General features: G+C 37.0%; 1 protein-coding gene across 9 annotated transcripts in view; it reads right to left on the bottom strand.

The window, feature by feature from the left end:
- Window positions 1-12176, bottom strand: part of NAALADL2 (N-acetylated alpha-linked acidic dipeptidase like 2) — a 1497545-nt gene that overhangs the window by 982390 nt on the left and 502979 nt on the right. For 2 of the 9 annotated variants that reach the window (XM_079922505.1, XM_079922504.1), the window contains exon 1: window positions 6501-6901. The exons of the other annotated variants lie outside the window; for them this stretch is intronic. The gene's annotated coding sequence lies outside the window, so the exon portion shown is untranslated. Of the gene's footprint in view, window positions 1-6500; window positions 6902-12176 lie in introns of those variants that run through there. 9 annotated transcript variants of the gene reach the window in all.

Genomic DNA, 12176 nt, shown 5'->3' with positions numbered 1-12176 from the left:
GCAGTTGATATTCCCAACTCTATCTGAACAATCATATCAAATTAACTTTACAGAAAACCCTTCAGTTTTAAAAATGTCTGAAGTTGAATAAGCTAATACCTTAGAAACAGAAAAGCAAGACCTTAATCTTATGTGAGGCAGGGCAGTGCATCTGCCGTACTCATTTAAAAAAATAAATTACTCTTCTTGCACAGTGCATAGATTACATGCCTTTATATGGGCATGCCTTTTTATGAACCTTATCAATGCTCCACCAAAAAGGATGGCAGGTAAAAAACTTAAGATCATAAAACAATATCCTGTACTTTCCTATCATCATATTCTTTAAACTTTATTTTTTTATTACTTTTTAGTTATCTTTTCCACTAGACTATGTGTTCTTTGGAACAAGGATACTTTTTTTTCTTGTCCAGCACTATTTCCTTAGTGCCTAATACAATGTTTGTCACATAGTTAGTATTTAATAAATATTTTGAATGACTAAGCATAACACAAAATCAATAGAATAATACCTCAAGCTTTCTTACGTTATTGTTGTTACTAAATAAGAAACTGAAAATATTTCTTAAGTAGTCATTTATAACTCTAGATTAGGTTTCCCAAAGTGAGATTTGAGAACTACCAATATAAAGCCATCTGGATTAATTGTTAAAAATGGATATTTCTTTATCCATTTTACATGTAATCCATCTGAATTACTTGGTTATGGAATCAAACTCTGTCTCTCCATATATATGTATTATACATATATATAAAATATATATGTATAATATATATACATATGTATAATATATTTTACATATATATATATATATATATATATATATATATATATATATATATATCTTTCAAAAAGAAAACTCCCAAGAGATTCAATTGCACAGTAAAGGCTGAGAAATCTTACTGTTGGTGCTAAAAGTAGATTACAATTGTTGATTTCTATTGTTGTTGTCAGTAATACTAGTACTAGAAACAGAAGTAGTAGTAGAACTAAATAAATATTTGTTGAATAAGTGGAGTGAATGAATTGGTGATTGTTGAAAGCCTATGTGTCAGACAGAATCCTAAGTAGTTTATGATACATTTAGTTAAGATAGCATATTAATCCTTACTTCATCTGTAACATGTATTTACTACAACTTCAAGGATTGGGAAACAGATTCAGAATGGTTGAGAAACTTGCCTAAGGTCACATATCACAGAAGTGTGAAGAGGTTTAATATATGGCTAAGGCTATAAAACATATTCAGTGCTGGCACCCAGTTCTATTTAATTCCCAACCCCAAATGCTGTTCACCAAAGTATAGATCAGAATATGGGCAATATGTCAATTCAGTATATTCAATGCAGCGTTTCAATTCAGTGTCACTGAAAGAAAACCTATTTATATAATTTGGGAGTTTGTTTCTCTTTAAAAATTAAAGGTACCCTCTTCAGTAAGTGATGCTGGGAAAACTGGACAGCTACATGGAAAAGAATGAAATTAGAACACTCCCTAACACCACACACAAAAATAAACTTAAAATGGATTAAAGACCTAAATGTAAGACCAGACACTATAAAACTCTTAGAAGAAAACATAGGAAGAACACTTTGACATAAATCACAGCAAGATCTTTTTTGATCCACCTCCTAGAGAAATGGAAATAAAAACAAAAATAAACAAATGGGACCTAATGAAACTTCAAAGCTTTTGCAAAACAATGGAAACTACAAACAAGATGAAAAGAAGCCCTCAGAATGGGAGAAAATATTTGCAAACAAATCAACGGACAAAGGATTAATCTCCAAAATATATAAACAGCTCATGCAGCTCCATATTAAAAAAACAAACAACCCAGTCCAAAAATGGGCAGAAGACCTAAATAGACATTTCTCCAAAGAAGACATACAGATGGCCAAGAAGCACTTGAAAAGCTGCTCAACATCACTAATTATTAGAGAAATGCAAATCAAAACTACAATGAGGTATCAGCTCACACCAATTAGAATGGGCATCATCAGAAAATCTAAAAACAACAAATGCTGGAGAGGGTGCGGAGAAAAGGGAACCTTCTTGCCCTGTTGGTGGGAATGTAAATTGATGCAGCCATTATGGAGAACAGTATGGAGGTTCCTTAAAAAACTAAAAATAGAATAGCCATATGACACAGCAATCCCACTACTGGGCATATACCCAGAGAAAACTATAATTCAAAAAGACACATGCATTCCAATGTTCATTGCAGCAGTACTTACAATAGTCAGATCATGGAAGCAATGTAAATGCCCATTGACAGACAAATGGATAAAGAAGATGTGGTACATATATACAATGAAATATCACTTAGCCATAAAAAGGAATGAAACTGAGTCATTTGTAGACACGTGGATGGATCTTGAGACTGTCATACAGAGGGAAGTAAGTCAGAAAGAGAAAAACAAATATCGTATATTAACGCAATATGTGGAACCTAGAAAAATGGTACAGATAAACTGGTTTGCAGGGCAGAAATAGAGACACACATGTAGAGAACAAACATATGGACACCAAAGGGGGAAAGTGGTGGTGGGATGAATAGGGAGATTGGAATTGACATATATACACTAATATGTATAAAATAGATAACTAATAAGAACCTGCTGTATAAAAAATAAATTAATTATATTAAATTTTAAAAAAATTAAAAGTACCCTAGAACAAATATCTTTGAATAACATCAGTTATTCTAACTCATGGGGACAAATGGTTGTCTATTTAGGGAAGATACATAGCAAACAATCAATCTTTAACTGAGCTATTTAAATGGCTTTTTGTGATGTTGCTAAGACTTCATCATATAGATGATTTTATCTGAAGAAAGAAACTTTGTGATGAAGCTTGGAAGAAAAACACCATAGTTGGTCTAAAACCTATAAAAATTAACTAAGTGTCAGTATCTACAATGAGAAGACATGATTCATCTTTTCAAAAACCTGATATAATTTAATAATTGAACACTCCCAAGATCATAAAGAGATTCCCAGAAGAAACTGGAAGATCTATTTGTAACAGGAGCTTATGAAAAAAAGAGTAGCTCAATGTAGAGAAAAAAGCATTTCAATTATCCAGGATTTGGAAAAAAAAGTATGTCCACACCATGCGAGGAAAGGTTGATTGTAGAAAACTAAAGTTCCAAATAATTCCTTCTCCAAATAGAAGCTACTTTATTATTTAAAAGAAGTACCCTTAATTAGAAGAGCAAAAAGGCACCAAGGTACAGCAGAGTGAACAGGCAGATAATCTTTTAATCTTTTCTATTACAAATGTCAAAGTAATGCTTTCAAGATAACACATTACACTAAAGGTGATCTTGAATTTATTATTGTAAGTCATAGTCACAAAATTAAATGTTGGGAATTTTAAAGAGTACTAAAGTTTACGCAGTCTTCAACAAAAATAGAGAACTCTATGGTATTTTTTTGCTTACAAACCATGCCAATGGAGCATCAAAGACACTCCAGTGCCCAGTAGGGCTTATTAAGTAAGTGGAAAGCTAAGGAAGCCTAGCAATTCTCCAATCGGTACTGAAGTAATATGCCCAATGACTGTTCATTTTAATACCATTAAATTTCAGTAGACTTAATTTCTATTTCAATCACCTCTGCACATATCTTTCTTAGCCAGTGGTTTCCATACCTGAAAAGATACAGAAAAATTAAACCAGGATGATGAAATAAAGTTAATAATCTAATGTTTGGAAATTAGAGGAAATTAGCCTGGGCTTTCTATGTTGTTGCTACTGTCTTGATTTTATAGAGTGTCACTAGGCTCATTATTAGAGTGAGAACATCTAATTCAGCTTCAGCAGTTTCTTTGTTTTGATGATCTGATGGTGCCTGGTTTGATATTCTGTTAGATATACCCTAACTGGTTATGCAGCAACTCCTGGGGAGAAAGTAATGAAACGTTATACTCTGCAGCTCTGGTGAAAGAGACACTGTAAGCTGCACTGAATGCCTCCATCAGGGGTCGAAATTACAAAAATAATTTTATGTCTTTAAAGTTCCCAATAAATTGTGAAACTTTGACATTGGTGAATATGTTTAAAATACTACCAGAAGAAAAACTCATCTCAACACAAAACTCTGCCACCACTGGATTGATTTCACCTATTAAAAACACATAAAAGTTGTTGAAGTTGAGTTTCCTCAATCATCTCTCCATGCTTAAATAAGTCTAAACTTCTGAATTACACAATTCGAGGTGAAAATAGATAACAAATCATTATGCAGTAGAAGTCACCTTATCTCACAGGCTAGCAATTTACTCAGCCTTAATTCCTCACAACAGAGACAAGTCAACCTGGTTTTCATGCCTCTTCCTTCACTACACACTTGCAAGAATCATCCACTCTATTCTAATCAACAAACTCCTTGTGTCCCAAACATTTTCTAAATTTCCAACTCCACATCTTTGTTCTTGTAACTCAGCAAATATAAATCTTATCTAAAGAGGCAGTTAACATTTGAATACTGACACATGGATGTCCCATGGTGATTTGTTTCTTTCCCCTGCATTCTGATAATAAACCACTCTTCACATTTTCTACTTGACAGAACCAAATAAGTCTTTAATAATAACAGTAAATGCTACAGGACCTTTACCTTAGTACCAGAAACTAATCTAATTGCTTTACACAATTCAGCTCTCTTAATCCTCATAATAACCTTATGATATATGCACTGAGAGTACCCTTCCCATTTTATGTATGGGAAAATGAGATGTTATGTGACTTCCTCCGGGTCACAAAGCTCCTGAGATGGTAGAAACAGGAATCAAACTCAACTAGTTTGGTACCAGAACCAATGATCTTAACCTTTACCCTATATTGCATTTTGTATTATTTTATATAAATTATAATTTTATCAACTAAATACTATTTCCCAAAATTTGGATTGGTCACTGATTACTAGTGATCATCACATGGCTTTAGGCAATACACAGGCATAGTGCTATAGTCAACAAATGTATTCTGATTGGCTAAGCCTCCAAAACACCTGTTTAACAGAAGTAACGTACTTCATTTGCATAAAACTATGTCCCCTTCAAAGTGTGAGGAAAGAACTATCTTTCATTAAGAACCCAAATTCATGTCAGATATTTTGTTGGATTAAGAGGGATTCTATTTAATCCAATCATAAGTGTAATATATGCAAAGATTATTGAAAATATTATTTTTTCTTAAAGGAGACACCAAATTATTATTGTTTAGTGTGTAAGGTACACTATATTGCGTAGTTTTTTAAAGCTGTTCATACCATATCTCAATTTTTCCACTTTGGTTAAAGGTCTATAGAAAGCTTTGATTACAGCTATCTCCAAGACACAACAATGAAATTTGCTGAATAGCCAAGTAATGAAAACAACAGAAATAACAATAATAACCACCCCTACCTTTTCTGGAAAGAATTACTCACAATCACTTTAAGCTAGTTACAGTTCATGTAAGTAGCAACGATAAAGCTATACGAGGTATATGTTATACAAACACTTTTTTTAAACTATTATAGGAAGTAAAATCTACAAAAATAAACCCACCATATCAATTCTTTCCATGGTTTTATAAAATGTTCCAATTGACCTTGCTCTTGAACTTCCACATTCTGTTTATTTTTAAAATTAGGCAATACAGGTAATGTTCTCTAGTCAGTTTCTTTTTACATTCTAAATTGACATGAACCTTCCCTCCTTTGTGTCCTTGCTGGATACCATATGCAGCCTTCTCTCAGTAGGCAAGAAAGATAAGCTTATAAAGGGGATATATGTATATGTATAGCTGATTCACTTTGTTATAAAGCAAAAACTAACACACACACCATTGTAAAGCAATTATACTCCAATAAAGATGTTAAAATATATATATATGTCCAGAGTAACAAGAATCTAATAAAAGTTCCAAAAAACAAACAAGAGCAACAAAAAATATCTATGCAAAGTGTAGTAAGAGAGAAACAAAGATGGCTTTGCTTACAGCAAAGATCAAAATTAAAAGATTTCATCATATCAATGCATAATAAATTTTAAAATGACATTATGGAGAACATACTATATGCTAGGCATAATATTTATTTACGGCTTCCGGGAAGATGGCGGAAGAGTAACACATGGAGATCATCTTCCTCCCCACAGATACACCAGAAATACATCTACACGTGGAACAACTCCTACAGAACACCTACTGAATGCTGGCATAAGACCTCAGATCTCCCAAACGGCAAGAAACCCCCCCACGTACCTGGGTAGGGCAAAAGAAAAAAGAATAAACAGAGACAAAAGGATAGGGACGGGACCTGCACCAGTGGGAGGGAGCTGTGAAGGAGGAAAGGTTTGCACACACTAGGAAGCCGCTTCGTGGGCAGAGACTGCGGGTGGCGGAGGGGGAAAGCTTCAGAGCCCCGCAGGAGAGCACAGCAACAGGGGTGCGGAGGTCAAAGCGGAGAGATTCCCGCACAGAGGATCAGGGCCGACCGGCACTCACCAGTCCGAGAGGCTTGTCTGCTCACCCGCCGGGGCGGGCGGGGCTGGGAGTTGAGGCTCGGGCTTCGGTCGGAGCGCCAGGAGAGGACTGAGGTTGGCGGCGTGAACACAGCCTGCAGGGAGTTACTGCGCCACGGCTAGCCGGGAGGGAGTCCGGGGAAAAGTCTGGACCTGCCGAAGAGGCAAGAGACTTTTCCTTCCCTCTTTTGTTTCCTGGTGCGCGAGGAAAGGAAAGGGGATTAAGAGCGCTGCTGAAAGGAGCTCCAGAGACAGGCGCGAGCCGCGGCTAAAAGCACAAACCCCAGAGACGGGCATGAGAGGCTAAGGCTGCTGCTGCCGCCACCAAGAAGCCTGTGTGCGAGCACAGGTCACTATCCACACCCCTTTCCGGGTAGCCTGTGCAGCCCGCTACTGCCAGGGTCCCGGGATCCACGGACAATGCCCCCGGGAGAACGCACGCCTCACGCTGCTCGCCTCACGCTGCTGCAACGTCACGCCGGCCTCTGCCGCCACAGGCCCGCCCCGCACTCCGTGCCCCTCCCTCCCCCCAGCCTGAGTGAGCCAGAGCCACCGAATCAGCGGCTCCTTTAACCCCGTCCCGTCTGAGCGAAGAACAGACGCCCTCCTGCGACCTACACGCAGAGGCGGGGCCAAATCCAGAGCTGAGCCCCAGGGAGCTGTGAGAACAAACAAAAGAAAGGGAAATCTCTCCCAGCAGCCTCAGAAGCAGCGGATTAAAGCTCCACAATCAACTAGATGTACCCTGCATCTGTGGAATACCTGAATAGACAGCGAATCATCCCAAATTAAGGAAGTGGACTTTGAGAGCAAGATTTATGATTTTTTCCCCTTTTCCTTTTTTTTGTGAGTGTATATGTGTATGCTTCTGTGTGAGATTTTGTCTGTAAAGCTTTGCTTCCACCATTTGTCCTAGGGTTATATCCGTCCTTTTTTTTTTTTTCTCTTAATAACTATTTTTTTATTTTAATAATTTATTATATTTTATCTTACTTTATTTTATTTTACTTTATCTTCTTTTTTCCTTCCTTCCCTCCTTCCTTCCTTCCTTCCTTCCCTCCTACCTCCCTCCCTCCCTCTGGACCTCCCTCCTTCCTTCCTTCCTTTCTTTCTTTCTTTCTTTCTTTCCTTCTACTTCTACTAATTCTTTCTTTCTACTTTTTCTCCCTTTTATTCTTAGCCGTGTGGATGAAAGGCTCTTGGTGCTGCAGCCAGGAGTCAGTGTGTGCCTCTGAGGTGGGAGAGCCAACTTCAGGACACTGGTACACAACAGACCTCCCAGCTGCACATAATATCAAACAGCAAAAATGTCCCAGAGATCTCCATCTCAACACCAGCACCCAGCTTCACTCAACGACCAGCAAGCTACAGTGTTGAACATACTATGCCAAACAACTAGCAAGACAGGAACACAACCGCACCCATTAGCAGAGAGGCTGCCTAAAATCATAATAAGTCCACAGACACCCCAAAACACACCACCAGACGTGGACCTGCCCACCAGAAAGAAAAGATCCAGCCTCATCCACCAGAACACAGGCACTAGTCCCCTCCACCAGGAAGCCTACACAACCTACTGAACCAACCTTAGCCACTGGGGACAGACACCAAAAACAACGGGAACTACGAACCTGCAGCCTGCAGAAAGGAGACCACAAACAAAGTAAGTTAAGCAAAATGAGAAGACAGAAAAACACGCAGCAGATGAAGGAGCAAGATAAAAACCCACCAGACCTAACAAATGAAGAGGAAATAGGATAGGCAGTCTACCTGAAAAAGAATTCAGAATAATGATAGTAAAGGTGATCCAAAATCTTAGAAATAGAATAGACAAAATGCAAGAAACATTGAACAAGGACCTAGAAGAACTAAAGATGAAACAAACAACGATGAACAACACAATAAATGAAATGAAAAGTACTCTAGATGTGATCAATAGCAGAATAACTGAGGCAGAAGAACGGATAAGTGACCTGGAAGATAAAATACTGAAAATAACTACTGCAGAGCAGAAAAAAGAATGAAAAGAACTTAGGACGGTCTCATTAAACGCACCAACATTTGAATTATAGGGGTTCCAGAAGAAGAAGAGAAAAAGAAAGGGACTGAGAAAATATTTGAAGAGATTATAGTTGAAAACATCCCTAATATGGGAAAGGAAATAGTTAATCAAGACCAGGAAGCACAGAGAGTCCCATACAGGATAAGTCCAAGGAGAAACATGCCAAGACACATATTAATCAAACTGTCAAAAATTAAATACAAAGAAAACATATTAAAAGCAGCAAGGGAAAAATAACACACAAGGGAATCCCAATAAGGTTAACACCTGAGCTTTCAGCAGAAACTCTACAAGCCAGAATGGACTGGCAGGACACATTTAAAGTGATGAAGGAGAAAAACCTGCAACCAAGATTACTCTACCCAGCAAGGATGTCATTCAGATTTGATGGAGAAATTAAAACCTTTACAGACAAGCAAAAGGTGAGAGAGTTCAGCACCACCAAACCAGCTCTACAACAAATGCTAAAGGAACTTCTCTAGGCAAGAAACAAAGAGAAGGAAAAGACCTACAATAACGAACCCAAAACAATTAAAAAAATGGGAATAGGAACATATATATCAATAATTACCTTAAATGTAAATGGACAATGCTCCCACCAAAAGACACAGATTGGCTGAATGGATACAAAAACAAGACCCATATATTTGCTGTCTACAAGAGACCCACTTCAGACCTAGAGACACATACAGACTGAAAGTAAGGGGATGGAAAAAGATATTTCATGCAAATGGAAACCAAAAGAAAGCTGGAGTAGCAATTCTCCTTTCAGACAAAATAGATTTTAAAATAAAGACTATTAGAAGAGACAAAGAAGGACACTACATAATGATCAAGGGATTCATCCAAGAAGAAGATATAACAATTGTAAATATTTATGCACCCAACATAGGACCACCTCAATACATAAGGCAAATACTAACAGCCATAAAAGGGGAAAGCGACAGTAACACATTCATAGTAGGGGACTTTAACACCCCACTTTCACCAATGCACAGATCTTCCAAAATGAAAATAAATAAGGAAACACAAGCTTTAAATGATACATTAAACAAGATGAACTTAATTGATATTTATAGGACATTCCATCCAAAAACAACAGAATACACATTTTTCTCAAGTGCTCATGGAACATTCTCCAGGATAGACCGTATCTTGGGTCACAAATCAAGCCTTGCTAAATTTAAGAAAATTGAAACTGTATCAAGTATCTTTTCTGACCACAATCCTATGAGACTAGATATCAACTACAGGAAAAAATCTGTAAAAAAAATACAAACACATGGAGGCTAAACAATACACTACTTAATAACGAAGTGATCACTGAAGAAATCAAAGAGGAAATAAAAAAATACCTAGAAACAAATGACAATGGAGACACAACGACCCAAAATCTATGGGATGAAGTAAAAGCAGTTCTAAGAGGGAAGTTTATAGCAATACAATCCTACCTTAAGAAACAGGAAACATCTCGAATAAACAACCTAACCTTGCACCTAAAGCAATTAGAGAAAGAAGAACAAAAAACCCCCAAAGTTAGCAGAAGGAAAGAAATCATAAAAATCAGATCAGAAATAAATGAAAAAGAAATGAAGGCAATGATAGCAAAGATCAATAAAACTAAAAGCTGGTTCTTTGAGAAGATAAACAAAATTGATAAACCATTAGCCAGACTCATCAAGAAAAAAAGGGAAAAGACTCAAATCAATAGAATTAGAAATGAAAAAGGAGAAGTAAAAACTGACACTGCAGAAATACAAAAGATCATGAGAGATTACTACAAGCAACTCTATGGCAATAAAATGGACAACCTGGAAAAAATGGACAAATTCTTAGAAATGCACAACCTGCCAAGACTGAATCAGGAAGAAATAGAAAATATGAACAGACCAATCACAAGCAGTGAAATTGAAACTGTGATTAAAAATCTTCCAACAAACAAAAGCCCAGGACCAGATGGCTTCACAGGTGAATTCTATCAACATTTAGAGAAGAGCTAAAACCTATCCTTCTCAAACTCTTCCAAAATATGGCAGAGGGAGGAACACTCCCAAACTCATTCTACGAGGCCACCACCACCCTGATACCAAAACCAAACAAGGATGTCACAAAGAAAGAAAACTACAGGCCAATATCACTGATGAACATAGATGCAAAAATCCTTAACAAAATACTAGCAAACAGAATCCAACAGCACATTAAACGGATCATACACCATGATCAAGTGGGGTTTATTCCAGGAATGCAAGGATTCTTCAATATACGCAAATCAATCAACGTGATACACCATATTAACAAATTGAAGGAGAAAAACCATATGATCATCTCAATAGATGTAGAGAAAGCTTTCGACAAAATTCAACACCCATTTATGATAAAAACCCTGCAGGCATAGAGGGAACTTTCCTCAACACAATAAAGGCCATATATGACAAACCCACAGCCAACATTGTCCTCAATGGTGAAAAACTGAAAGCATTTCCACTAAGATCGGGAACGAAATAAGGTTGCCCACTCTCACCACTCTTATTCAACATAGTTTTGGAAGTTTTAGCCACAGCAATCAGAGAAGAAAAGGAAATAAAAGGAATCCAAATCTGAAAAGAAAAAGTAAAGCTGTCACTGCAAATTACATGATACTATACATAGAGAATCCTAAAGATGCTACCAGAAAACTACTAGAGCTAATCAATGAATTTGGTAAAGTAGCAGGATACAAAATTAATGCACAGAAATCTCTGGCAATCCAATACACTAATGATGAAAAATCTGAAAGTGAAATCAAGAAAACACTCCCATTTACCATTGCAACAAAAAGAATAAAATATCTAGGAATAAACCTACCTAAGGAGACAAAAGACCTGTATGCAGAAAAGTATAAGACACTGATGAAAGAAATTAAAGATGATACAAATAGATGGAGAGATATATACCATGTTCTTGGATTGGAAGAATCAACATTGTGAAAATGACTTTACTACCCAAAGCAATCTACAGATTATGTGCAATCCCTATGAAACTACCACTGGCATTTTCACAGAACTAGAACAAAAAATTTCACAATTTGTATGGAAACACAAAAGACCCCGCATAGCCAAAGCAATCTTGAGAACAAAAAAACAGAGCTGGTAGAATCAGACTCCCTGACTTCAGACTATACTGCAAAGCTACAGTAATCAAGACAGTATGGTACTGGCACAAAAACAGAAAGATAGATCAATGGAACAGGATAGAAAGCCCAGAGATAAACCCACGCACATATGTTCACCTTATCTTTGATAAAGGAGGCAGGAATGTACAGTGGAGAAAGGACAGCCTATTCAATAAGTGGTGCTGGGTAAACCGTACAGATACATGTAAAAGCATGAGATTAGATCACTCCCTAACACCATACACAAAAATAAGCTCAAAATGGATTAAAGACCTAAATGTAAGGCTAGAAACTATCAAACTCTTAGAGGAAAACATAGGCAGAACACTGTATGACATAAATCACAGCAAGATCCTTTTTGACCCACCTCCTAGAGAAATGGAAATAAAAACAAAAATAAACAAATGGCACCTAATGAAACTTCAAAGCTTTTGCACAGCAAAGGA

Source organism: Stenella coeruleoalba, assembly GCF_951394435.1.
Source record: "Stenella coeruleoalba genome assembly, chromosome: 5".
Classification (NCBI taxonomy): Eukaryota; Metazoa; Chordata; class Mammalia; order Artiodactyla; family Delphinidae; genus Stenella; species Stenella coeruleoalba.
The sequence above is the reverse complement of the archived record's forward strand: the minus strand, read 5'-3'. Positions and strand labels throughout refer to the sequence as shown.